Genomic DNA, 23,458 nt, shown 5'->3' on the forward strand with positions numbered 1-23,458 from the left:
TGGTGAACCAAAGCCACCTGTAGCAGAAACTACTGGTGCCCCATCAGTCTGTGGCAGCACCTGCATCTCTGGCTTCCTCAGGCCACTGAGCAAATTTGTCCTTTTTGTACAGTATGACTAAGGAACCACGGACTTCACAGCCCCTGAAAACAACTTCTAATTATTGACTGGTGGGAGATGGCATTTAAACAACCCAGTAACTCAGTTCTTTGTCCCTTTGGTGGGACAGCTCAGTCTAAGGCCTGGGTTCTACATTATTTCCCAGAGTTCTCCTGGAAGATTAAGCTCTGATCACTTGAGCAGTAACATGCTTGATAGCGCACCTTAATGTCTGTCTTCCCTTCCCCATTTCACTTTTTTATTCTCTCATTGGTGTTTCCTACAATTACTTCCTAAATAAACTACTTGCACTTGAATACCTCTCTCAGGATATATTTGTTGGAGAACACAAAGTAAGATGCCACCTCTAGGTGATTATTAATGAAGCTACAGATCAAACTGTCATTGCCTCACTGATGGTCTTGACACTTGGATGTCCTGGTTCCAAGGCAAGTGCCATACCTAAAGCTTTTTGTAAATGTACTGCTGAAGGTCATGATCCACAACTGAACATGTATATTTCATACTAGGTTGCTTGACAATGCTTTAATAATTATTAGATATCACTGTTTAGATCCAAAGTCTGTTCATGATATTTGCATTTGATTGTTAAGTAGAAGATGCAATGATTAAAGGCTGATACTTCCTCAGGAGAAAAGTCTAGCTGTTGAGCTTTCCAGTTTCATATGGTTCAGTAATTTCTTCCAGGTTTAGTCTGGCTGCTGACATTTGTGTTGAAATGTCTCATGCCAATCAGCCTCAGAAAAGCTGGGACTGCTGAGCTGAGCCTATGCTCATAAAAGCTACAAAGAACTGTCATATTATAGGAAACAATCCCCAATTAACATAAGATTAGGTTAGGAAGCCTGAACAGGGGTTTTAATTCCTATGCAAGAAATTAGTCTGTACACATATTGATCACATTCCTGCTGTTTATCTGTAATTGTTTTCAATTTCACATAGTTTTCCCACAATTCTCTATTATTTTATGTGGCCATGGTGTCTGTGTGATACTCTGTAAACTGACCATAATCCACTGTGACAGTCTCTGAGTCAAGCTTCCTAAGACATCAGTATTTCACACCAGGACATTTTGTAGGACACCTTGCTACTCTCTGTGGGGTTCAAACATCAGAAAGGATGAGAGATCTAAGACCTGGTGTAATCACCTGCATGTAATGAAGCAGGCCACAGAAAAAAGTGAGAAAAAAAAAAGTAGAAAAGAAAATGGTGTCAGAGAAAGCAGGGACAAATCTAAGTGTTTGTCCAAGTGTAAATGTTCTTTGTTTCTCCCTTTTAAATGTAAAAGATGACTGGCAAAAAATCTCTTTTTCCTAGGTAGTAGGACTGGGAGGAAAGGGAAGGAGGCAATATTAAAGAAGAGGTCTCTATAAAAAGCAGCATGGTATAGTCTGGAGGCCAGGATCCTAGTCCCTGTTTATGAGCTGAATGACTGTGTGAAAACTATTTAGCTGTTCTGCAAGTTTCAATTGCATTTATTTTAAAGTCAAGTTTGTTTCTCATCCTCCACTAGACCGGGAGCATCTAAAGGTTAGGAACTGAGAATGATTCATTTTCTCCAGTACCTACATGGCACTGGACACAGAATACACAAAAGATTGATTCTGAATTTAAACAGAGCAAGCACAAGGGCCCCACGATGGTCACAGACAAATTTAATTTATCTGTAAAGCAAGTGAGAATAGAGAATAATTCAATTCCTCAAAATACATTTACTGAGTGTGGACTATATATATATATATACTGTGTGTAATATATATAGTATGGGTGTTTATATATATAATATATAAAATGATTATAATACAAATTTTATAGTATATAAACATTTATAATATATAAATTTATATTGTAATTATATAAATTTAATACATATAAAATGTTACACTATATGTATTACTGATATTGTATTTATACTTCCAGTAGAAACAGTGCTAGAAACAGCCATGATCAGAAAAAAGCGCCAAATCTAAAGCAGATCTTTCATTCTAAGGGCTTGAGTGAGTGAAAATCATTCAGTCCTGTCCAACTCTTTGCGACCCCATGGATTATCCAGTCCATGGAATTCTCTAGGCCAGAATACTACAGTGGGTAGCCTTTCCCTTCTCTAGGGGATTTTCCCAACCCAGGGATCGAAGCCAGGTCTCCCCCATTGCAGGCGGGTTCTTTACCAACTGAGCCACAAGGGAAGCCCAAGAATACTGGAGTGGGTAGCCTATTCCTTCTCCAGAGGATCTTCCCCACACAGGAATAGACCTGAAGTCTCCTGCATTGCAGGCGGATTCTTTACCAAACTAAGCCCTCATTCTAGGGGACAAGATGATAAAAAAAGATAAATAATATACAATGCTTGGTTAAGAGCAAGAACTAAGGAGAAAAATAACATACAAAAAAGAAGAAAGGAATGGACAAGGGGGTCTGTGATACAATTTTAGTTAAGATACCAGGGAAACTCATAAACTGGATCAAAGTAAGGACTGAGGGCCGCGTTCTGAGAGAAACAAAAGAAAAGGCTTTAGGAATCAAAAAGATCCGGAATGAGGCGAGGAAGTGAGAGGAAATTCAGAGTGAGGAATAGTGAGGGGAGTAAGTTGAACGCATTTGGGAGGAAAGAAGGAAACAAAAATATAGCACAGCCTAAAGAATGATGTTACTTTTTACATTTGGTTAAAAAAAAAAACTGTGTGAACTATGACGAAACTCTTAATGAGGAGATTCTCACCTCAGCTTCTCTTCAGAGAGGGACGGTGTTCCCGACCCCTAAACAGGGATTTTGTTACTATAGCTTCTGATTGGCCTGGTGAAGGCGCGTGCTCTGCGCCTATTGGCCCGCGGCCCTATCCCCGGACGGGTAGCCATCTTGGGTCCCTTCCATACTGTACAGGCATCTGGGAGTTGTAGTCCCTGCTCTGTTCCGTCCAGTCGCGGGACTTTTTGCCCTCTGCTCCCGGGAACGTCAGGCAGCCACCCCCGTGGGCACAAGCCCAGGCGCTGTTCCTGCCCCGCGCTCCCTCCCTCTGCCTTTACTTCTCAGCTGCCAAGATCTTGGAAGGTAGGGGCTGTGGGCAAGCCCAAGTCGAACAGCGTTTCTGTGGCGCAGGCCCGGGTTTCCACACGCGTCTGGTCCTTACTCCGGCGGCCCAGTGGGGCGGAGTCTAACTGGGTCCTCGCAGCTAGTTGGGACGTGGTGGGGGTCTGTCCAGAGGACCTTCCCACGTCACCGAGCCTTTACATGGCTTGTTCCTGAGCATTGGCCCTAATCCTAACCTGCTCCTCTTCTGCTGTATTTTATAAGTGGGTAAACTGAGGCATGGGGTCACGCCAGCGGTTCCAGGGAGGCCCCAGCTCCCGGTCCGGTGGTGTAGTTGGCACTGGTCACTTTAGATCGTTTTCAGTTTCACTGTTAAGTAGCAGGACCTTCTGCTGCAACAGCTAACGGTCAGTGTTAAAACACCCAGCTCTTGGTTCCCGCGGTGGAGGGGGGTGGTTTGAACACGTGTCCAGAAGAGCCGAGCAGGGTACAGGGCAGGCAATATTTTGGGAGACAGTTTTACATTTAATATTTAAGAAACACAAAAAAATAATTCATTATAAGAGGAGAAAAATCAGTACTTTGTTGGACTTCCTTACATCTTTTTATGGCTTAATGTATGAAAACATGTGGGGATTTTAAAGGTATGTTCGTGTAGGGAAAAAAAGGTCGGTCAGTGAAACGAGCTGGATTTGCAGCCTCCTCTCTAGGATCAAATTCTGCCTTTGCTGTATGACCAGCCACTCACAGTGCATACCTAGGAAAAAAGAGCTCAACGCTCCCTGCCCAAGTGGCCTAAGGAGCTGCCAGGAGTTGAAATGTAAATGAAGTCTTGCCTGTGAAAGCTTGCCCCTTGCAAACTTACAGCTTTATTACTGTGGGTCTCTGAAAAACGTGCTGCAAACCAGCACAAAGTACGGCCAGAGGTTGTTTTAGAAAGGCTCTGAAACTTGCCGGGTTCCGGACTGCCGCAGGCGGCCCCAGCGCACATCTGTTAAGGTGTACCTGAACTCTCCACTTTCTGGCTCCATCTTCTCGCCGGCGGCCCGGACCGCGGAGGCTTCTGGGAGTTGCAGTCCCTCTTCTTGCTTCCCGGTGGGCTGGTACTCCACCTCCCAGCCTGCCATTTGGCGTGGTGAGGTGTCTCCTGGTAGATGAAGTTTCACTTCAGCCGTTGCGTGGAGCAGCTCCTTGACGCGGAACTACGACTTCCACTTGGCGCTGCGTTTTTGGCTGCCAATCTTGAGCCGAGTCTATTGCGATAGGTTTAGTAAATATGTTTTTGTTGATTGTTTACGTTCTTCAAGTATTAAGTATAGGAGATTCTTGTATACGCTCTTCTAAGTATATTAGGTAGGGATATGCATGTTTGCAAATAGTGAATACTATATCTCATATCTGTAGATGAGTAAAAAAACTTGGGAAGATGAATTGTCTGCGGTCACACATCTAGTAATAAAATGTAATATCTGTCTTATAAATAGACATTACTTTTAGTTATTATAGTTTAATCTTCTCAAGAGCTATATGAGAGGAACGGCCATTGTCATGTGCATTTTCCATGTTAGAAATCTAAGGCTAGGAAAATTAAGCAATGTGGCGAAGTTGACTCATCTAGTGAATCAGTTCAGTTCAGTTCAGTCGCTCTGTCGAGTCCGACTCTGCACCCCAGGGGACCCACGGACTGCAGCGTGCCAGGCTTCCCAATCCATCACCAACTTGCCAAACTTGCTCAAACTCATGTGCATTGAGTCGGTAATGCCATCCAATCAACTTATCCTCTGTCGTCCCCTTCTCTTGCTAGTGAATGGAAGTGAATAGAAGTACCAACATTGTAACCCTGTCTTTTTGACAGTCTCTGCTTAGAAAAACGTACAGGGAGCCCAGCCTTTGAGAGTATGGAATCTTTCCATTGTACCATGTTGTCTTTGTAGTTAGACACTAAATGGTATCGCTTCATTTATCTGAGGCAAAAATCAGAACAGTCCTGTCATATAGTACACGTTTCACAAATGTTAGCTATAAATAGTTTTATAATACCCTTATTTTAGAGAACAGGTAACTGGCCCAGGTAGTAAAGCAGTTTGCCAGAGGTCACACAGTTGGTTTATGTCAGACATGAGACTAGATCTAAATGTTTTCTTTCCAAGTCCTGGGTTATTTTCATTCTACCAACAGTCAACTAGCAGGAACACGAGATGTGAAGCTGTTTATATAATGGTTTCTCTCCTAACTTGTTCTTTTAGGCCACAGACCAGTACCGATTGTTGTGAAGTCTTGTTTCTTATTATTGGTCAGTTCAGTCGCTTAGTCATGTCCGACTCTTTGCTACCCCAAGAAACACAGCATGCTAGTCCTCCCTGTCCAACATCAACTCCCGGAGTTTACTCATGGCCATCGAGTCGGTGATGCCATCCAGCCATCTCATCCTCTGTCATCCCCTTCTCCTCCTGTCCCCAGTCCCTCCCAGCATCAGGGTCTTTTCCAGTGAGTCAACTGTTCGCATGAGGTGGCCAGGTATTGGAGTTTCAGTTTCAGCACCAGTCCTTCCAATGAACACCCAGGACTGATATCCTTTAGAAAGGACTGGTTGGATCTCCTTGCAGTCCAAGGGACTCTCAAGAGTCTTCTCCAACACCATAGTTCAAAAGCATCAGCATTCTTCGGCGTTCAGCTTTCTTCACAGTCCAACTCTCACATCCATACATGACCACTGGAAAAACCATAGCCTTGACTAGACTGACCTTTGTTGGCAAAGTAATGTCTCTGCTTTTGAATATGCTATCTAGGTTGGTCATAACTTTCCTTCCAAGGAGTAAGCGTCTTTTAATTTCATGGCTGCAGTCACCATCTGTAGTGATTTTGAGCCCCCAAAATTAAGTCTGACACTGTTTCCCCATCTATTTCCCATAAAGTGATGGGACCAGATGCCATGATCTTAGTTTTCTGAATGTTGAGCTTTAAGCCAACTTTTTCACTCTCCTCTTTCACTTTCATCAAGAGGCTTTTTAGTTCCTCTTCACTTTCTGCCATAAGGGTGGTGTCATCTGCATATCTGAGGTTATTGATATTTCTCCTGGCAATCTTGATTCCAGCTTGTGCTTCTTCTAGCCTCACGTTTCTCATGATGTACTCTGCATATAAGTTAAATAAGCAGGGTGACAGTATACAGCCTTGACGTACTCCTTTTCCTATTTGGAACCAGTATGTTATTCTATGTCCGGTTGTAACTGTTGTTTCCTGACCTGCATACAGGTTTCTCAAGAGGCAGGTCAGGTGGTCTGGTATTCCCATCTCTTTCAGAATTTTCCACAGTTTATTGTGATCCACACAGTCAAAGGCTTTGGCATAGTCAATAAAGCAGAAAAAGATGTTTTTCTGGAACCCTCTTGCTTTTTCCATGATCCAGCAGATGTTGGCAATTTGATCTCTGGTTCCTCTGCCTTTTCTAAAGCCAGCTTGAACATCTGGAAGTTCACGGTTCATGTATTGCTGAAGCCTGGCTTGGAGAATTTTGAGTATGACTTTACAGCGTGTGAGATGAGTGCAATTGTGTGGTAGTTTGAGCATTCTTTGGCATTGCCTTTCTTTGGGATTGGAATGAAAACTGACCTTTTCCAGTCCTGTGGCCACTGCTGAGTTTTCCAAATGTGCTGGCATATTGAATGCAGCACTTTCACAGCATCATCTTTCAGGATTTGAAATAGCTCAACTGGAATTCCATCACCTCCACTAGCTTTGTTCGTAGTGATGCTTTCTAAGGCCCACTTGACTTCACATTCCAGGATGTCTGGCTCTAGGTGAGTGATCACACCATCATGATTATCTTGGTTGTGAAGATCTTTTTTGTACAGTTCTTCTGTGTATTCTTGCCACCTCTTCTTAATATCTTCTGCTTGTTAGGTCCATACCATTTTTGTCCTTTATCAAGCCCATCTTTGCATGAAATGTTCCCTTGGTATCTCTAATTTTCTTGAAGAGCTCTCTAGGCTTTCCCATTTTCTTGTTTTCCTCTATTTCTTTGCATTGATCGCTGAGGAAGGCTTTCTTATGTCTCCTTGCTATTCTTTGGAACTCTGCATTCGGATGCTTGTATCTTTCCTTTTCTCCTTTGCTTTTCACTTCTCTTCTTTTCACAGCTATTTGTAAGGCCTCCAAGACAGCCTGTTTACTTTTTTGCATTTCTTTTTCTTGGGAATGGTCTTGATCCCTGTCTCCTGTACAATGTCATGAACCTCTGTCCATAGTTCATCAGGCACTCTGTCTATCAGATCTAGTCCCTTAAATCTATTTCTCACTTCCACTGTATAATTGTAAGGGATTTGATTTAGGTCATACCTGAATGGTCTAGTGGTTTTCCCTACTTTCTTCAGTTGAAGTCTGAATTTGGCAATAAGGAGTTCATGATCTGAGCCACAGTCAGCTCCCGGTCTTGTTTTTGCTGACCGTATAGCGCTTCTCCATCTTTGGCTGCAAAGAATATAATCAATCTGATTTCAGTGTTGACCATCTGGTGATGTCCATGTGTAGAGTCTTCTCTTGTGTTGTTGGAAGAGGGTGTTTGCTATGACCAATGCGTTCTCTTGGCAAAACTCTATTAGCCTTTGTCCTGCTTCATTCCGTATTCCAAGGCCAAATTTGCCTGTTACTCCAGATGTTCCTTGACTTCCTACTTTAACATTCCAATCCCCTATAATGAAATGTGGCCCCATATGGCATGGCTTAGTTTCATTGAGTTAAACAAGGCTGTGGTCCGTGTGATCAGATTGGCTAGTTTTCTGTGATTATGGTTTCAGTGTGTCTGCCTTCTGATGCCCTCTCACAACACCTACCATCTCACTTGGGTTTCTTTTACCTTGGACGTGGAGTATCTCTTCACGGCTGCTCCAGCAAAGCACAACCACTGCTCCTTACCTTGGATGAGGGGTACCTCCTCACAGCCTCCCCTCCTGACCTTGAACATGGAGTTGCTCCTCTCGGCCCTCCTTGCGCCCACCCTTATTATTGGTAAGGTTGTAATATTTCATTAATTCAGTAAGTGTTTTTTGAGTATTTTTATATGCTCATCTCCCTTTAGATATAGGGCCTTATGGATGAAAAGTAGCTAAGGGGTAGGGCTAGAATGACCTTATGAACTAATTAACTTTTTCATTTTAAAAATTAGGGAAGTAAAAAAAATGAGGGGAGTGAGGTACATCATGTTTCCCAGTCCTCATATCATGTCTTTGTCAGAAATATTCTGGTTCTGCAAGGAGACAGGGTTCTGGAGGCCTCATAGTCCTGTAGTAGTAGTAGTAGCTGTGGTGGTATTAGTCATTCATTCATGTCTGACTCTTTTTGATCCCATGGACTGTAGCCCACCAGGCTCCTCTGTCCATGGGACTCTCCAGGGAGAATACTGGAGTAGATTGCCATTTTCTTCACCAGGGCATCTTCCCAACCCAGGGGTCGAACCTGGGTCTCCTGCAGTGCAGGCAGATTCTTTACTGTCTGACCATGAGGGAAGCCCCCATAGTACTGTATGATGTAACCTTTTAGGCTCATGCTTTCTTTTATTTAATACCCTTGTCCTTGCCTTGTTCCTATAATTTTTGGTGGAATGCTTTAGGAAATGTTTCTGTGTCCCTGTCTTTTTATGTACATGCAGCTTCAGGATGTTCCTTTTGTATTTTGGGAATTTAGTCTTGTTTTGGCTGTTGTTTTTTTCTCTTTTGTCCTTTGAGACATGATAACAAAATCTGACATTGTGTTTGCATTCACATACATTTGAAATCGAATCCTTTAATACAGGTTATCATAAATGAACACATGAGTTGTTTGAATTATACAAAACTTTTGTTTTAGAAGACACATTGGTCCTTTCAGTTATGTATTCACAGATAATAAAGTAGATGATTCTCACCTGTCATGTCTGAAAGATGGTTTTTTCATGATTAGATAATAAAGTAGCAGTTCTAGAGACTTCCCTGGTGGTCCAGTGACTGAAAGTCTGTGCTCCCAAAGCAGGGTGCCTGGGTTCATCCTCTGATCAGGGAACTAGATCTTGCATGCCGCAACTAAGACCATGCATAGCCAAATATTAATAAATACATATAAAAATTAAAGCAGCAGTTTTTTAAATTACTGGCTAAACATTCCTGAGATAGTCACTATGGGACATGTTCTGCTCATCACCCCTGTCCCACCAGCTTTTGTCTAAATGACAGTCTGATCAATCATCTTCCAGCATACTGCTTGACCACTGGTAGACACTGAAAAAGTATTTGTGGAATTGCATTCATAAGCACCTTTGAGCTCTGTTCCCACATTTCCCCCTTGAATCTCAGTTTTCTCTTTTAATGTTGAAGTGCAGCTTTGAAATATTAGCTGTAGCAGGTTGCTTTCAATGTCTACATTGCAGAGAAAAATTTCAGCCTTTGAGGTCATCCTCTGAGGGATTGTTTCTTTGGGAATGTCCAGGTCTGTGACTTCTAAGATGAGAAAGTGATTCAAATAGCAAAGCACAGAGAGTAGTCTGAAGCCTGTGATTCAAATCCCAGCCCTGCCTCTTCAGCATGTTACTAAACCTTTGGTTTCCTCTTCTGTAAAATAGGGATAATAAGCACTTGTACCTTATAAAGTGATGATAAAAATTAAATAAGATAGTGTGTTTAAAGCTTTGAGTATATTTTCAGGCACTCAGTAGCTTGCATTCAATAGATGAATAGATCTTATTTTTGTTATTATTAATGTAAAGTTGTTTATGAAAATATATTTACTCAAGGTTTAAACTAGAGGTAGATCCCTATTTTATAAAAGTGTCTGTCATTTGTTTTCTTAGAGTAGCAAGCTTGGTGAACACATATAAAATATGAAGTTAGGGCTTCCCTGGTGGTCTAGTGGTTGAGAATCTGCCTGCCAATGCAGGGCTCACTGGTTTGATTTCTAGTTGTTCAGGTTCCCACATGCCACAGAGCAACTAAGCCCCGTGTGCCACAACTACTGAGCCAGTGCTCTGGAGCCCAGGAGCCACAGTTACTGAGCCCCTGTGCTGCAACCAAGAAGGCCCTGCGCCTACAGCCTGTGTTTTACAACAAGAGAATCCACTGCAGTGAGAAGCCCATGCATTGCAACAAAGAGTAGACGTCCCCACCCCAGCCACAACTAGAGAAAGCCTGCATGCAGACAAAGACCCAGTAGAACCAAAAATAAATCAATCTTCAGGAAAAGAGTGTAGTTAACTGCAACGCTTGATAACCCATCTTGTCAGCCCAGTGAAACTCTCTTGCGTAGGCAGATAGTGAAGCTTTTGGCTCTGCATTGCCTGCTGAGAGGTGCCTGATCTCTGGTTTCATCTATATGTGAAATCTGGGGTTGAAAAGCGGCTGACTGTCAGTGGGGCCTTGTGTCCACTTCTAGAAAGGACTGGGCCTATCTCAGGAGCCTCAGGGTTAAAGTGAAGCAGTTGTCATCTAGCTGATGAGTAAGCCCAGGGCAATGGCCATGTGGACACGGCAGTGCTACTTTCTAAAGCTGACAACTTCAATGGTCATGAGGTTACTGACGGAAAAGGGGTTTGCTCTTTTTCTTTTTGGCCAGGCAGCATGTGGGATCTTAATTCCCCCACTAGGCATTGAACTGACACCCCCTGCAGTGGAAACGCAGAGATTTAACCCCTGGACCACTAGGGAAGTCCCAGAAAACCGGTGATATAGGGGACAGGAAAGGAGAAACAGAATGAGGATCATAGGGGACTTCCCTGGGGTTCTGTGACTAAGATTCCACAGTCAGTGCAAAGGGCCTGGGTTTAATCCCTGGTTTTCAGGGGATTAGATCCCGCATGCCACAACTAAGAGTTCTGTATGCTGCAACTAAAGATCCTACGTGCTGCAACTAAAGATCCTACGTGCTGCAACTAAGGCCCAGCGCAGCCAATTAAATAAATATTAAAGCACCACCAACAAAATGAAGACCATAGCAAGAGCAAAGAGAAGAGGAATGAAGGAAACAGTCAAGGCCCCCAGTCGGGTTATCTTAATGTAGTTACTGAGCACATTTACCCTGCTTCTAGCTGTGTGCCAGGCGCTGCACTGCTATGTGTTGGAGATGCAGCCTTGAATGCTACTGACACAGAGGTGATCCTGGTTGTATATCCTAAGCAGTGAAGAACTTGAAGGAGAGAAGGAAGGAGGATAGAGTGTGTTGGGACTTGATAAGCAGAAAGGTCTCTGTGCTTGGGAAATACAAATCATTGAAAGGGAGAGATGAGGCTGCAGAGGCAGGCATGGGTGATAGTTTGCAGAGTCCAGTTACCTGTATTGTAAAAGAATTCCAAACTTTATTCAAAGGTATTTGTGAGACCGTTTAAACATCTTTTTTTTTTTAAAGCCATTCAGTTGTGTCTGACTCTTTGTGACCCCATGAACTGTACAGTCCACATTCAGGCCAGAATACTGGAGTGGGTAGCAGTTCCCTTCTCCAGGGGATCTTCTCAACCCAGGGATTGAACCCAGGTCTCCCTCATTGTAGGAGGATTCTTTGCTAGCTGAGCCACCAGGGAAGCCCAAGAATACCTGATAGGCTGGTATCCTATAGCCTTGGGTAGCCTATCCCTTCTCTAGGGGATCATCCCAACCCAAAATGGAACCGGGATTTTCTGCATTGCAGGTGGATTCTTTACCAGTTGAGCTACCAGGGAAATCTTAAGGGGACAAATAAAATTATTTGATTTATTTTTTAAAGAGTTTGGGTGCAGTATAGATGATGAATTTCTGAGAGGTCATAGTTGATGTGAGAAAAGCAGATAGGCCTGTGTTTCTTTAACGTATATTTGAATCTCCTGCTACTTCTGAAATGTGTAGACTGATTCAGCAGAATCAGAAATTCAGTGGGCCAGAAATTCAGTGTTTCTAACAGGCTGATGCTGCTGGTCCATGGACTATACTTTGAGTAGCAAGCAGGTACTTAGGAGATTCTTCAGTGTTCTAGGTGAGAGATCATTAAGAGAGTGGACTCTAGAGAGCAGAAGACCTGAATTCTAAACTTGGTTTTATCACTTACTTGCTGTGTGACATTGGGGAAAATGACCTAATTTCTTTGAGCCTCAGTTTCCTTATTCTCTGTGAAATGGCGGGGCGGGGGGAGGGGGGGGTAATAATTTCTGTTGCTTTAATCATGTTTTAAATTTTGAATGAGGTCACCCCTGGAAAGGGTTATTGTGCTTGATACAGTAATTGGCATTCAGTACATGGCAGCTTTGGTTTTATTCTTGGTGTTACTAGTAAAAAACCACATTTTGCATCCTGCTCCATGTTTCCTTATCATGTTTTGAATACTAGGTGAAATAGGCTTTTGAATATTCAAATAGTTTTGAATACTAAGTGAAATAGGCTTCCTTTATTTCCACTGTTTTTGCTCATGTCTCACATGTGAAGTGCTGAACTTATTCCAATCATTTGTAAAAATTTGAGCTTTATGGGCAAAGAAGTATATTTCTTGCAGCAATTGACTCTTAATTTGATGGCAAAAAAATCTAAGCTTTTTCTAAATTTGAGGGAAAAATAAGGGAAAAGTGATTTGCTGAAGGATTTAATACAATTTAAATATTACATATTTGGGGTGAATTTACATGTATCCTAAGGTTTTCTTATAATGATAAATAAGAAGGAAAAGAAAAGAAAATTGAGAAACTGGTTAAGAGGTTCACAGAAGGCACTCAATGACCGTATTCTGGAACTTAAAAGACCCTGAATCATTTTGTGTTTACTAGTGTTCCTCATTATGGATTTATTTATTTTTATTAAAAATCAGAGTTCCATTAAAATTCAGTGTATTTTTCAGTTTCTCAGGCTCACAGCTCTTGGAACTAAAACCCATCATAGATAATGTTGAAGTATCAGTGCTTCCTCATGAGGTTTAATGCATGCATATTTTAGTTGGGCACAGGCTGGAGGAGAGTATGGTCTGCAGTCATTTAATTGCTAAGTTTGTTTTATGTGATAAGAACAAAATTTTTATTTTCTGCAAGACGTGAAGTCTCCTTTGTGTGCCTTCCGTTAAAAAAAAACAACAACAAAAAACTCACTGCTATTTCCCTCCACGTCCACTGCAGGACAGAACCTATTTGGTCATGTCAGTAGATGCTTGAGTGATGCCTCGAGGCTGGATTTTGTGTGTGTGCTTGGAGCCCTGAGGACAGGCAGAGGAAGGGGCTAGAACCTGCTAGAATAAGATTGTTTCTCTAAATCCTGAAGTACCGTCAGTCTCTGTCCAACCTCTTCCAGGAACAAGCCTAGTGAAGGAAGAGGTAGTAATCTGCAGGAGGTCAGGGGAAAGCGGGAGGGAGAGACAGAGACACAAGGGAGACAGAAAGGGAAAGAGAGAAACAAATGCGGAGGGCATGGAAGGGGTAAATCAACAAGAGGATGGTTGGGTGGAGGGGAAGGCAAGGTGGTGTTTTGGTTTTTCATTCCACAAATATGCATGTAGATGGTGCCTCTGAGGTTGTGCTGGGCACAGCTTACATGGCTCTACACACAGAGAGGCCTGATTACTGTGAAGTGTTGATGCCTTCATCAACAGGGAAGTGATGCTGGGGCTACAAAAACAACAGGTGGCTCCCAGTTGGGTTCTGCCAGCTGAGGGGGTAAAAGCAAGGCCAGTAGACAGCGGCCACAGATAAATCTGCAGCTGAGGCCCTCTCTGGCCTCTGTTTGCAGGACAGAATGCTTCCTCTAAGCTACCACTTCCTCTCATCTCTTGAACTTCCACAAGGCAACAGACCAAGGTCTCCCTGGCCCAGAGGAATTAGCTGTGTTTGGCTTCCTAGTGCAGATGAAACAGCTGAGTCCAGCCCTTGTGTGTCAGGGCCTTCCTGGAATTATACGCAAGCGTGGTTTGGCCAGAAGCTTCTGCACTTCTAGCTGGCTCCCAGGTGCTGCAGATGTGGGACCATGGGTCACCCTTGGAATAGCAGTGTTCTAGATCCTTAGAGCTTCCACTGTGTTCCCATACTATTTTTTTGAAGTTAAAATAGAGTTGATTTACAATGTTAGGTTAATTTCTGCTCTACAACAAAATGATTCAGATATATGTGTGTGTGTATATATATATTTATATAGTCATGTCCGACTGTTTGTGAACCTATAGACTGTAACCTACCATACTCCTCTGTCCGTGGGATTCTCCAGGCAAGAATACTGGAGTGGGTTGCCATTCCCTTCTTCAGAGGATCTTCCTAACCCAGGGGTCGAACTTGTGTCTCTTAGGTCTCCTGCATTAGCAATCATATTATTTACCACTAGCACCACCTGAGAAGTAGGTAAAATGTAACAATATTTATACATATAAATATTACATTCTTCGGTTCAGTTCAGTCTCTGAGTCGTATCCGACTCTTCGCAACCCCATGGACTGCAGCACACCAGATTTCCCTGTCCATCACCAACTCCCGGAACTTACTCAAACTCATGTCCATTGAGTCACTGACACCATCCAACCATCTCATCCTCTGTCGTCTCCTTCTCCTCCCACCTTCAATCTTTCCCAGCACCAGGGTCTTTTCCAATGAGTCAGTTCTTCACATCAGGTGTCCAGAGTATTGGCATTTCAGCTTCAGCATCAATCCTTCCAATGAATGTTCAGGACTGATTTCCTTTAGGATGGAATGGTTGGATCTCCTTGCAGTCCAAGGGACTCTCAAGAGTCTTCTCCAACACCACAGTTCAAAAGCATCAGTTCTTTGGCACTCAGATTTCTTTATAGTCCAACTCTTACATCCATACACGACCATTGGAAAAACCATAGCTTTGATCAGATGGACCTCTGTTGGCAAAGTAATGTCTCTGCTTTTTAATATGCTATCTAGTTTGGTCATAGCTTTTCTTCCAAGGAGCAAGTGTCTTTTAATTTCGTGGCTGCAGTCAGCATCTGCAGTGATTTTGGAGCCTCCCAAAATAAAGTCTGTTACTGTTTCCACTGTTTCCCATCTGTTTGTCATGAAGTGATGGGACCAGATACCATGATCTTAGTTTTCTGAATGTTGAGCTTTAAGCCAACTTTTTCACTCTCCTCTTTTACTTTCATCAAGAGACTCTTTAGTTCTTCTTTGCTTTCTGCCATAAGGATGGTGTCATCTGCATATCTGAACTTATTGATATTTCTCCTGGCAATCTTGATTCCAGCTTGTGCTTTATCCAGCCCAGCATTTCTCATAATGTACTCTGCATGTAAGTTAAATAAGTTAAATTACATGATGCTAAAGCTGAAACTCCAGTACTTTGGCCACCTCATGCGAAGAGTTGACTCATTGGAAAAGACTCTGATGCCGGGAGGGATTGGGGGCAGGAGGAGAAGGGGACGACAGAGAATGAGATGGCTGGATGGCATCACTGACTTGATGGACGTGAGTCTGAGTGAACTCCAGGAGTTGGTGATGGACAGGGAGGCCTGGCGTGCTGCGATTCATGGGGTCGCAAAGAGTCAGACATGACTGAGCGACTGATCTGATCTGATATTATATTTTTTTGTATTTTTTTTTCATTATGGTTTATCACAGAATATTGAATATAGTCCCCCATGCTATACAGTAGGGCCTTGTTGTCTATCCATTCTATATATAATAGTTTGCATTTGCTAATCCCAAACTCCCACTCCATTGCTTTCCCACATCCCCTCTCCCTTGACAACCACAAGTCTGTTCTCAGTGTTTATGTTCAGTGGCTCAGTCGTGTCCAACTCTTTGTGAGCCCATGGACTGCAGCACGCCAGGCTTCCCTGTCCATCACCAACTCCCAGAACTTACTCAAACTCATGTCCATTGAGTCAGTGACGCCATCCAACCATCTCATACTCTGTCGTCCCCTTCTCCTCCTACCTTCAATCTTTCCCAGCATCAGGGTCTTTTCCAATGAGTCAGTTCTTCACATCAGGTGGCCAGAGTATTGGCGTTTCAGCTTCAGCATCAGTCCTTCCAGTGAATATTCAGGACTGATTTCCTTTAGGATGGAATGGTTGGATCTCCTTGCAGTCCAAGGGACTCTCAAGAGCCTTCTCCAACACCACAGTTCTAAAGCATCAGTTCTTCAGCGCTCAGCTTTCTTTATGATCCATCTCTCACATCCATACATGACTACTGGAAAAACCATAGCTTTGATCGGATGGACCTTTGTCAACAAAGTAATGTCTCTGCTTTTTAGCATGCTATCTAGGTTGGTCATAGCTTTTCTTCCAAGTAGCAAGTGTCTTTTAATTTCATGGCTGCAGTCAGCATCTGCAGTGATTTTGGAGCCTCCCAAAATGAAGTCTGTCACTGTTTCCATTGTTTCTGCATCTACTTGCAATCAAATGATGAGACTGGCTGCCATGATCTTCGTTTTTTGAATGTTGAGTTTTAAGCTAGCTTTTTTACTCTCCTCTTTCACCTTCATCAAGACAATATACAGCCTTGACGTTCTCCTTTCCCAATTTGGAACCAGTCCATTGTTCCATGTCCAATTCTAACTGTTACTTTTTCACCTGCATACAGATTTCTCAGGAGGCAGGTCAGGTGGTCTGGTACTGCCATATCTTTAAGAATTTTCCACAGTTTGTTGTGATCCACACAGTCAAAGGCTTTGGTGTAGTCAATAAGGCAAAAGTAAAAAAAAAAAAAAATAAATAAGGCAAAAGTAGTTGTTTTTCTGGAATTCTCGCTTTTTCTGTGATCCAATGGATGTTGGCAATTTGATATCTGGTTCCTCTGCCTTTTCTAAATCTAGCTTGAAATCTGGAAGTTCTGGGTTCATGTACTGTTGGAGCCTGGCTTGGAGAATTTTGAGCATTAGTTTGCTAGCATAATTGCAATTGTGCAGTAGTTTGAACATTCTTTGGCATTGCCTTTCTTTGGGATTGGAATGAAAACTAACCTTTTCCAGTCCTGTGGCCACTGCTGAGTTTTCCAGATTTGCTGGCATATTAAGTGCAGCACTTTCACAGCATCATCTTTCAGGATTTGAAATAGCTCAACTGGAATTCCATCACCTCCACTAGCTTTGTTTGTAGTGATGCTTCCTAAGGCCCATTGACTTCACATTCCAGGATGTCTGGCTCTAGGTGAGCGATCATACCATCATGGTTATCTGTGTCATTGAAATCTTTTTTGTATAGTTCTTCTGTGTATTCTTGCCAACTCTTCTTAATATCTTCTGCTTCTGTTAGATCCATACCATTTCTGTCCTTTATTGTGCTCATCTTTGCATGAAATGTTCCCTTGCTATCTCTAATTTTCTTGAAGAGATCTCTATAGTCTTTCCTATTCTATTGTTTTCCTCTATTTCTTTGCATTGATCACTGAGGAAGGCTTTCTTATCTCTTCTTGCTATTGTTTGGAACTCTGCATTCAGATGGGTATATCTTTCCTTTTCTCCTTTGCCTTTCGCTTCTCTTCTTTTCTCAACTATTTATAAGGCCTCATCAGACAACCATTTTGCCTTTTTGCATTTCTTTTTCTTGGGGATGGTCTTGATCACTTTCTCGTGTACAATGTCACAGATCTTTGTCCATAGTTCTTCAGGCACTCTGTCTTAGCAGATCTAATCCCTTGAATCTATTTGTCACTTCCACTGCATAATCATAAGGGATTTGATTTAGGTCATACCAGAATGGAGAGTATAGTAAGTAAAATCTACAGCAGTTTCAGACCTAAGTTCCTCTTACTATTTCTCTGAACATGTACAGAAACTCATTTCCTCTCCTTATTGGAGATTACACCTTGTATATTGTATTAATATTATCTCTTTTCCCTCTTGAGAAAGTTTGCTATCTGAGGGCAGGGACCTCATTGGTCCTATCCCCTGGCCCATGGTAGACAGAATGAGTTTTGGCTCCTCATTACCATCAAGATCTGAAAGTCTGGGTCATGCTGTGGCTGCTGCTCCAAACAGATGGGTCATTGATGTTGTGTGGGTAATAAGAATTGTCAAATGCTGGGGAGTCAAGGAGGGGCTCATAGGAAGGGAGTATGGAGAGGAGCCTACTGTCTGGTTCTGAGCGCTGACTGCTGGCTTTCCTTCTCATTAGCTGTGTAATCTTGAGCAAAGTACTCAACCTCTCTGAGTCTCGTTTTTCTGTAAAACAAAGATGATAATACTACTTAACTCTTAAGAGTTTTTGTGAGGATTCATGAGATGTGTTGATATAAAAACCGCCTTGCACAGTGCCTGATGTGTAGTCAGCACTCAATAAATTACCTGTGGGCACTGTCATTAAATCTAGAATTTTGCTCTGTCTATTTCCTGTCAAGTAGTTATACTAGTTTTCACTTTGAAGGTCATAGCTAGATGTTTCTCATTTTATTGCGTTTTGGGGGCAAGTCTCATATTTGGCAATGAAATAAATGGAGAGGCTAGTGGTTCCCACCATATAAAGTTTACCAAAAATGTTGGTGAACAACTGTCCAGGTTTCAGCACACAAAAAAATAAATGCTGGTTGACATTCAATACAAAGAACTGTAAGTTAGAAAACACATCTACCATGCTGTAGTATTTAAATCCTTCTCACTTAAGAAGTGAGACACTTAAGATTCTCATTAGCCCAACATCAGAAAAATGATAAATATTAATATTTGTCATCAAAAGAAAGCTTAGAAATCAAAGCAGAGCAAACAACTGTTGTATTTCAAGGATTACATAATCCTGGATGAATTTTAATTCAGCACCTCCAAAAGTCTCTTTTTAAGATTTCTGTATAAGGCAGTTTGTTTTTATCCAGTACACAAACTAGGAAAGATGTGCATTTAGTCAGAAAAAATTCAGGGGATTTGCTGATTCAAAGACCTGGGCTTTGTTGTGTTTTATGTCTGTAAGGGAGACCCAGATACGTCTGAACCAATCCTTCTCCATTGATTTTTATCTATTTTAGGAGAATCATGTTGGGAAGTTGGCTCTGGGTAGATTATGGAAGGGCACCAGGGTGCCTCCTGGCTTTGCTTCTCTACTCTATCTAGTTCTGACTGTGCCAGGACCATGTACATCATCCCGCATGGTCAGGAGGGAGCAGAGGGAGAGAGGACAGACTGGTGCCACCCCTGCAGCTGTCAGGGTCCCCCCTTCCTGCTTTCAGTGTCTGAGATGGCTGACTCAGCGTGAGAGGGCCTCACCACGTCACCGCAAAAACACAGTCCTGGTGGAGGTCGGGAGACCTGGGTTTTAGTTCTGGCTCTTTCACTGCCTTATGCAAGTTTTGTCCTCTCTCTCTCTGGGCCTCCCTTCCCACACCTTTCAAGTGAGGGACTTGGATCTGATAATTCTGAAGTCCTGGGCTCTCCAACATCCTATGACCAGGTGGAGAGCTTCAGGGATCTGATAAGCCTTCCTGCTACCCTCTGCCAAGGCATTTGCCTGGAGAGACAGTCTTTGAGGCCAGACAGACCTGCATCTTGCCTTAGCTAATTTATTTAAGTACTCAGTTTTCTCATCCACTAAATGGAAATAGTTCAAGGTTGTTGTAAATAGGAGATGATTGTGAAAGCATTCAGTGCTGTTTGACACATCACAGGAATTTAATGATGCTGCTATTTTGATGTCATTATTATGTTATTATGTTGTTACTGTAATTATTATGTTTATATCTTGACTCAGCACTTTTCCATCTCTTTATGATTCAGTTTTTTCTTTCTAAAAAATAGAGATAATAAGAGAATCTATCTTATTGGTTAATTGTGAGGGTTAAATGAGATAATACATGAAAACACATGGGATACTTCCTGGTATAAAATACCAGATACACAGTAGCAGTTATTTTCGCTATCATTTTTTTTTAATTAGTTGCAATATCTTAAAAAAAGAACTAGATAAGAAAAGGTGATTGGGAGTAATTACCTTCTCTAATACATGTGCTGAAGCACATTTCCCAGTTGTTTAAAAGATTCCACGTTTTCCCTAAGCATCTCATTTATCATACGGAACAGTAAACAATGTCAAAACTGTACTTAGAAGTAAGCTATATGTATCCAACATGAACTCTTAAACCTGGATGCTGTAGTCTCTTTAGCATCAAATGTTCCATATACATACACAGGAAACAAAAACACTAACTGGAAAAGATATCTACATTCCCATGTTCATAGCAGCATTATAATAGCCAAGATATGGAAACAACCAAAGTGGCCACTGGTGGATGAATAGATAAAGAAATTTTGGTATTATAATACAATGGAATATTATTAAGCCATAAAAAATGAAGAAATTCTACCATTTCTGATACATTAATGGATACTGAAGGCATTATACTAAGTGAAATAAAGTCAGACAAAGACAAATCCTGTATGATCTCATTTACATGTGGAATGTTAAAAAAAGAAAAAAAAAAGGAAAGCTGCACCCCTCCCCCATTGCAAACCTACACCAAACTCACAGGAAAAGATCAGATTTGTCATTATCAAAGGTGCAAATTTCAATTGTACAATAAACAAGTATTAGGGTTATAATGCAGAACATGATGATTATAGTTGGCAGAGCTCTATGGTATATGGGAAGGTTTTTAATAGAATAGACACTAAGTTCTCATCACAAGGAGAAATTTATTTTTTTTCTTTTTATTGTATTTTTATGAGATAATGGATGCTAACTAAATCTACTTATGGTTATCATTTCACAGTAGATGTAAATCAAACCACCATGCTGTATACCTTAAATTCATACAGTGATATATATCAATTATCTTTCAATAAAACTGGGAACAAAGGTAATATATATACAGTGGAGAAATGGAAAAATAGAAGACAACTAAAACAGTGGAACATGATACTTCTGGGATGACAGCTGGAAAGTTGGAAGAAAGGAAGCAAGAGATTCCCACCCCCCAAAGTCTATGTATTTCCATTTGAGCTAAACTATTTAAACTATTAGTTAACAAGAATTATTTTGCTAAAAGTGAAAAACAAAAAAACTAATGTTCCAGGTCCATGATGTATTTCCACATATGGATGACATATATTAGTTAGAAGAGACCTTACTTTTTATCAGGTTACTATGGGCCAAGCCCTAAACTAAGCCCTTGTGGGGATTCTCTCATTTCATCCTCACAGCAACTCTAGGGAATAGATACTCTCCTCTATTTTTTACAGATAAGAAAACTGAAACAGAGAGGTTAAATATATGCTTCAGGACACCCAGCTGGCAAGTGGTAGTGCTGAGACTTGGACCCTATCATTTGACATGGGAGAGAGCTTGAGTTCTACCCGTCCTCAGCTAGTCAAGAGGTCAAACCTGCTGGGTGGCTATTCTTTCTGTATTAATGAAGTCTGATGGACCAAGACAAGGATATAAATGGACTTGCTTTTTACCAATGACATAGCAGATTAATATTCATTCTTATTGTTTGTAGGATCATTCCATTTCATGTAAGGGGATGAATTTCAATATGAAATAGACTTATTTAAGGAAATATCAATATTTTTCTCAAATTGGCAGCGTCAAAACTGTATTTATGGAATTAAAACATATTGCATTTATATAATGCAAATTCACTTGGAAACAAGATTTCTTTATCTCTCTCTGTAGCTTAGCTTGCAGCTGTTGGCATCAGTCTATTTTTAAAACACAAAAATAAATTGTTTCTTGTTAACTCCTTTGGATCTGCAGACAAATGCTAGACAGAGTTACTGTCGATGAGGCCAGCATCTTGGTCAGAGGGCCCAGATTACTCTATCAGAAGGTGCTATTTGAAAAAAAAATTTTTTTCTTACCAACTGCGTAAGAAAATTAATTCATTTTCGAAAATAAAAAAAGACAAAAATGCAAAAAATAAAGTAATATTGGCATTTTGTCCCCTTATGATAGCACTATCAATATTTTAATGAATACCCATTTCCGTCTTTTTTTATTGCATATGTGTATTTTTTCTGTTAGTTTTCTAAATTGGGATCACAGGTTATATATTGTTGTGTTATCTGTTTACTGAAGTACTCTTTCTGTTAGAACCTGCAACTTACCCTAATTGTTTAATAGTAGGTTTCCCCACCTCTGCTTCCAATATATGTTTGTTGTTGTTGTTTACTCACGAAGTTGTGTCTGCCTCTTTGCAACTCCATGGACTGTAGCCCACCAGGCTCCCTCTGTCCTTGGGATTCTCCAGGCAAGAATACTGGAGTGAGTTGCCATTTCCTCCTGCAGGGGATCTTCCCAATACAGGGATTGAACCCACATCAGAATTGGCAGGCATGATTTTTTAATCACTGGGCCATCTGGGAAGCTCTCTGATGTATGTTAGTGAGGAATATTTGCATATATTTATAATCACATCTATGATTCTTTTCTTAGGATATATTCTCAGAATTGGAAATGCTGAGTTATATGGTACGCTGTAGGAGTAACTGTTTGGTTTTCCTTCACTGTAGGCAGTGCTCCCCTATGCACCTAGAATCCCCACTAACAGCATCTCTTGGGCTCCGTTTCCCAAGAACTTCAGAGAAAAAACTACGGATCAGGAAGCTGGTGGGACGTTAACAACATCAGTCTTCAGAGTCTACTCATGGATCAAAATAAACATGTTGGGTTTCTGGTACCAGCCTTAACATATCCTGTATTTAATACTTTAACTGTCAGCTCCGAATTCTTTCAGCTGCAAGTAACAGAAAACTTGACTTATGGTGGCTTTAAAAAGTAGGGAATTATTTCTTCCACATAATAAGAAATTTGGGGGGCTTCTGTGATGGTTCAGTGGCTAAGACTGTTTGCAATGCAGGAGGCCTGGGTTCAATCCCTGATCAGGGAGCTAGATCCCACAATGTGCAACCAAGTGTTCTCACATGCCACAACTAAAGATCCCGCCTGCCACAGCTAAGACCCAGTGCAGCCAAATGAAAAAAAAAAAAAAATATATATATATATACACACACACACACACATACATAAAAGAAATTTAGAAATGTGTGGTGGCTGTGGCTTTAGTTCAGCACTCAGAGATGTTAAGGAGAGTGTGTCTGCAGTGTTCTTGGTCTTTTCTAAATGGTCATAAGATGGCTGTGGGTGAGGCAGGTATCATGTTTGTGTTCTGGGAGTCAGGGAAGGGGTATGAGACAGATGAATGAGACACATTTTTGATTCTGGGAGTTGTTAGCCTGATTTTAGAAAGTGGTGCTTTTTCTCTTTTTGCAGAAGTAATATATGTTCAGTATAGGAAATATATCTCACCTACAATCTTACCATCCAGAGGTAATCACTACTCTCATTTTGGTGTTTATCTTTCTAGTTTAGTTAAAAATGCACAAAAAGTGAGATTTAAAATTTATGTACTGCCTCATAACTGGCTTTTAAAATCGGCATCTATCTCACTGCCTTGCACTGGGTAGA

The 23,458-nt window shown here is 41.4% G+C and overlaps 1 protein-coding gene across 4 annotated transcripts in view; it reads left to right on the plus strand.

Annotated features, from left to right (window-relative positions):
- The first annotated feature begins 2,990 nt into the window (after positions 1 to 2,990).
- The window catches only part of FHIT (fragile histidine triad diadenosine triphosphatase), a 1,527,031-nt gene continuing 1,506,563 nt past the window's right edge, over positions 2,991 to 23,458 (plus strand). For 3 of the 4 annotated variants that reach the window (XM_070777130.1, XM_070777129.1, XM_019984926.2), the window contains exon 1: positions 2,992 to 3,169. The gene's annotated coding sequence lies outside the window, so the exon portion shown is untranslated. Of the gene's footprint in view, positions 3,170 to 23,458 lie in introns of all 4 variants that reach the window. The other variant, XM_070777132.1, reaches the window with a different exon arrangement.

The sequence above is a fragment of the Bos indicus genome, chromosome 22 (assembly GCF_029378745.1).
Source record: "Bos indicus isolate NIAB-ARS_2022 breed Sahiwal x Tharparkar chromosome 22, NIAB-ARS_B.indTharparkar_mat_pri_1.0, whole genome shotgun sequence".
Taxonomy (NCBI): Eukaryota; Metazoa; Chordata; class Mammalia; order Artiodactyla; family Bovidae; genus Bos; species Bos indicus.